Source organism: Ailuropoda melanoleuca, chromosome 4 (genome assembly GCF_002007445.2).
Source record: "Ailuropoda melanoleuca isolate Jingjing chromosome 4, ASM200744v2, whole genome shotgun sequence".
In the NCBI taxonomy this organism is placed as follows: domain Eukaryota; kingdom Metazoa; phylum Chordata; class Mammalia; order Carnivora; family Ursidae; genus Ailuropoda; species Ailuropoda melanoleuca.
In genome coordinates, this window is record NC_048221.1 from 58,651,924 (window position 1) to 58,657,520 (window position 5,597).

Genomic DNA, 5,597 nt, shown 5'->3' on the forward strand with positions numbered 1-5,597 from the left:
CCCCCACCCACACACCTCTTACAGGGCTCCTGCTTCTCTGCTTCTGCATGGTTCTCCTCCAGTCTCCCCACACCCCTACTCTCCTACCTGCCTGTGATCTGAAGTAACAGCCAGGCTTTGGCCCCCTTGCACCACTCCGCACCCTCCCTTCTCCCTTGCTGGAGGTCCCTCACTGTGTTTTAGTTCTTCTGCTGGTTAACTGGGTGGCATTATGTGATTGACTTAAATCCCAGCTTGCATTCCCAATAGTTCTGACAACGTGGCCCAAATCTGGGTTTTGGAAACTGATGACCATACAGCCGTGCCTTTTTATTGTTTTCTTTGAACCATGAGTTTCTAGTTCAGCTTCCTTCCCCTTCTCTCCCCACTCCCACAGCCTGGAATTCCTTATTGTTTCCCCTTTTCTTGCATTCTTTGCCTTTATTCCAACTTCAATTCTTTTTCAAGAACTACATCATCAAATGCTTTCCATGTAATTTAACATAGCAAATAAGCCTAATTAATTTAACATCACCAACAATACTTAGTTGTCCTTTTAACAAAGAGAAACTCAAATTCTAATTTTGCTACCAGCTTACTTTTGATAGTAAAATTCATTTAACTTAATTAAATTCATTCTAATCTTAGCCAGCTTGACCACATATTAAAATTTCTTTCCAAAGATTCTTTTCCCAGAAACCTTCTACAACTTTCTTTTGCACATTCAGATTTTGTTCTGTTTTCCCCTTTCTCATTCTAAAATGACCAGTGTTATTTTAGAACAAAATTACATTCTTTTCCTTCTACAAAAACATCTCCATTCCTCATACTTTCTCCTATTTTCCTTGCATTTAGAGATGTGTCACTCATTACTTTTAGTAGCTTTAATTAAATATATTAGAGCTTTTAACCCTTAAAAACCTTAATTTCTGGTGAAAATTAAGAAATAAATAAACAATTGTGGACTCCCTCTCATCCTAGCATTATGTGGATTGACAGATTTATAAATACTTTGTATCATTTTTATTTTTTATTTTTTAAAAAGATTTTATTTATTTATTTATTTGTGAGATAGAGGTAGCAAGAGAGAGCATGAACAGGGTCAAGGGAGAGGGAAAAGCAGGCTCCCCCCGCCCCCCGCCACCCCGCCACTGAGCAGGGAGCCTGATGCTGGGCTCCATCCCAGAACCCTGAGATGATTACCTGAGCTGAAGGCAGACACTTAACCCCCTAACTGATTGAGCCACCCAGGCGCCCCTGTATAGTTTTTAGAATTGCAAATTTCCTTGTAATGAATTTGTCATTGTGTACAGGACATGTTTACCTATAGATCCAAATATCATTAGTTCCTCTGCAAAAGGAAGCCCAAAGTAGATAAATCTATGTTCAGCAATTAATATTTCAATATTTTATCTTATTTGCAAATGAGCTAGATATTTAATGACCATCCATCATTTCATTAGACTTAGCAAAATTTTAAGATTTTAGGTTATCCAAAGGACTTCAGAAAACTATTTAAAAAGTTTGCCTAAAAACTTTTTTAAAAATATTTTATTTATTTATTTGACAGAGAGAGAGAGAGAGAGAGGGTGCACAAGCAGGGGGAGCAGCAGAGGGAGAGAAAGAAGGAGGCTCTCCACTGAACAGGGAGCCTGATGTGGGGCTCCATTCCAGGACATTGGGATCATGACTTTGAGCCGAAGGCAGATGCTTAACTGACTGAGCCACCCAGGTGCTCCTGCCTAAGAACTTTTATCCCACTTATATCTATTTAATTCACCTGTTTTTAACAACTGTTTGAATTACTTATGAAAAATCCATCATACCAAGTTATTTTTCTTGGTGAAGAATTTTGTAACAAAGCATCAACTTACTTGACTAATAAACTCAGAAAAAATAAAAGTTGGATATCAAAATTACATTCACTGATGATAACTTTAAAGACTTGTATTTCAATTTAAACAACACACTTAAATTAGCTTTAATACCAAATATTTTCCCAGATCATGTGAGTCTGAAAAGTATCTGGATTAGTTTCTATTATATTTCTGATAGTTTTAAGACACCTAATTTATGTAAATGTTTAATTTTCTTTAAGTCAATTAAATAGAGCTCTTTTATAAATTAATTTGGCAATACCATCCAGAGGTAGAAAATAATCACACATCTACAACAAATACTATATATATATATATATAGAGAGAGAGAGAGAGAGAGAGAGAGAGGGCTCATAGCTTCCATTATATAATTTTAGCCATGAGATGGGCATAATAAAGCAAAACTCACTAGGTTTGGGGCACCTGGGTGGCTCAATTGGTTGAGCATCTGACTCTTGATTTTGGCTCTATCATGATCTCAGGGTCCTGAGTTCAAGCCCCACATTGGGCTCCATGCTCAGCAGGGGATCTGCTTGAGATACTCTCCCTCTCCCTCTTCCTCTCCTCCCACTCTCAGTAAATAAATAAATAAATGTCGGGTTTGGCCAGCAAACCCTGAGACAGACAATGAAAAGATTACTCCACACACCTTAGTAGAAGAAAGGAGCCTAGGGACAAGATGCTCTAGTGGCGAAAGGCCTCAAGCCCAGCTTTGTCTCCACTTTTATTGGGGTCATATCAGTACACCAGATGCAAGTGAGAAACAAGGAGGAAAGTGTGGAACCTTAATGGTCAGGACAATAATATATGGGGCAGCGTGTGATAAGGGCAAGAAAGCAAGGAGTCCATGAAGTGCGTGAGCACCACAGGTGCCTGTTTTTCTTCAAAATTGAAACATTCACTCCCTAGATGAGAACCGTGAACTGCAGTAAGAATCTGGCCACTTTCAGACAAGAAACTCCAAAGGAGGCCCAGCATTCCAGGCACTCCTCCTTTGCTTTTCAATCAGTCCCATCCAGGGAGGCATATACAAGTCAGATTTTGTCTATCCAGGCCCTGTGAATTCCAATAAATAAATAAATAAATAAATAAATAAATAAATAAATAAAAAACTCTTAAAACACAACTCACTAGCTTACAAGAGAACAGTTCACCTGCACAGATGGCTAAAGCTTTTTCTACTGATATTTGTGGAGTTATGGAGAATTTCATTCACCTAAGTTTCAAATAACCTTTCCCCCCTTTTATTTTCCTTCTGATAAGAGTTACCTCCCTGAAGTTTGCATTTCAAAGAGATGGCCTGGATAAGGATTCCTGGAGAAGCCCAGGTAGAACATTTACATTTCAAAGGCACAGGAAAAGAATGCAAGTTTCTGCAGGAAGGACTCTTGTTTGTTTCCTAAGGCCAGAATTTTTACAAAACATATAAGCTTTTTGAGATTAAGAGGTGAAATTTGGGGGATTGATAAAGAGGATAGGTGGACTTTAAATTTTTTCTGAAACTGCTTTCTGATTTTGCAATGATTTGTAAGATAAGGAGAGTTGCCTTTCATTCCTCACAGATTTGGATTGCAGCCTAAATCCAGCCATCCAACTACATTATCTTCCATGTGCTTTTCTATATCAGGGAGATTTCCTACTAAAGTGGAAATCAAAAAATGTCTATGTTCTGAATTTAGAGCTGCCCGTTATTGGAATGTTTTAGTAAATCATTTCACCAAGGCTTTAGAAGGTTTTTTCTTTCCCTCTGGGTACATAGTTTCATTTTAGCTTAGGGGACAAGACCTAAGAAGTTCCTGTCAGGTTTTGATGTTAGCTTCTAATTTAGCCAACTTCTGAACACAGACTATTTTTAAAAAGATCCTTTTAAATATCTTGCCAAGTTTCAGCCAGGACAAATAATAAATACACGTGGCATCATTAACCCATTGGCTTCAAGAGGTATCTATCCCCAAAGAGGGTTCAAAAGATATTTTTGTTTCTTCTCTCAACCAGCGACTACAGACAGGGTTCCAGGAGAGCTGACTCTGGTTAGAATTCCCACCTTAGCTGGCTGCTGCCAGTTTTCCCAGGATCCCATCTGTAGGCTCTGGGATCTACCAGAATTTGGCAAAGGTTTCCATTAATTTGAACTCTAGATTCCCTTGGCTATTTAAGGGAATAATGTAGCAGTTTACCAGATAATCACTCAGTGTCTCATCAACTCTGGGAGGGGCATCTGTAAGGCCAATACCTTGAGGTGTTTATGCTCTTGTCCCAAATTCCTTTCAAAGTGGTTAGCTATAATTGCGAGTTCAGTCAGAACAATGGCTTCCCATCCTATTTTCTGCCTTTTTATCAATCCACTAATCCCAGGAAGTAATCCACTTACAAAAACTTTTGAGGTTCCTCTCTGAGCTTAGGCAATTTTTTAAACTATGGCCCTCAGTTTGGCCTTTGACCAAGGAGTAAAAGATACCTGAAAAGGATTGCCGTTAGCCTTGGATGGTCTTGTTTTAAAAGGTAACTGCTTAATCATCTCTTCAGACTGGAAAGGCAATTCACACAGAGGGTTACTAGAATGACTACTCAGATAAAGAATAGAGAAGAGAGCTAAGAGTCATGTCGCCCTTACAGTCTTTTATTTTAGGTACCTCTGACAGGTTAACTTTTTTTTTTTAAGATTTTATTTATTTGTCAGACAGAGAGGGAGAGAGAGAGAGCACAAGCAGGGGGAGAAGCAGGCAGAGGGAGAAGCAGGGTCCCTGCTGAGCAAGGAGGCTGACGTGGGACTCGATCCCAGGACCCTGGGATCATGACCTCAGCCAAAGGCAGACGCCTAACTGACAGAGCCACCCAGGCATCTCACAGGCTAACTTTTATAACAAATCTTTCCATGAAGCTATTTTGGAATCTTGAAGCCTTTTTAAAAAAAGATTTTATTTATTTATTTGAGAGATAGTGAGAGAGAGCACAAGCTGGGAGAAGAGGGAGAAGCAGGCTCCCCGCTGAGCAGGGAGCTCGACTCTATCCCAGGACCCTGAGATCGTGACCTGCACTGAAGGCAAATGCTTAACCGACTGAGCCACCCAAGCACCCCAGTCTTGAAGTCTTTTGAAGGCCTCTGTATACCAGTTGAAGTAGGTATCCAATTCTGTTTGATTTGGGAACCCTTGCTTTTAAGTACACTTCTTAAATGATCTTATCAAATTGGAACATTTCCTATAATGACCATTGTAATTCCAGCTTGTTTTTAGTACAATTTTGCCATTTTTCTAGATATATACAGCTTCTGGGGCCACAGTTCTTATACACAAAATAAGCAGGTGTGCCAGAAGGTGGCACACTTGACTCTTTCATATTTAAGGAGCTCATTTCTTCTAGCTAACTAAGACTCTGGGTCTCTAGGAGCCAAATTAATATCTAAAAGGGATGTGCCACTGGATCGGGGGTTGTTTGGTGTTTTGCTGTATACCTTGTTGCATGGAAACTTTCTTAAGGTTGGCAGGTGACCTAGTGTCAATCTAACCCATTCTGTGACCAACTTATTCCAACATAGGAGTCTTTAAGTTAGGTGGTAAGCACTCCAACAGCTTTTAAGTGCTTAATCATGCCAACCAATTTTGTGGCTTTTGCCTTCCAAGGTGCACGCTAATAGCTTTTACCTCATATGCACATTATTACACCAGCAGTAACCAATGAGGTCACTGCAGACTGGCCAGTAGAAGGTTTTGTGTGCACCACCAGCAGATCCCAACATGA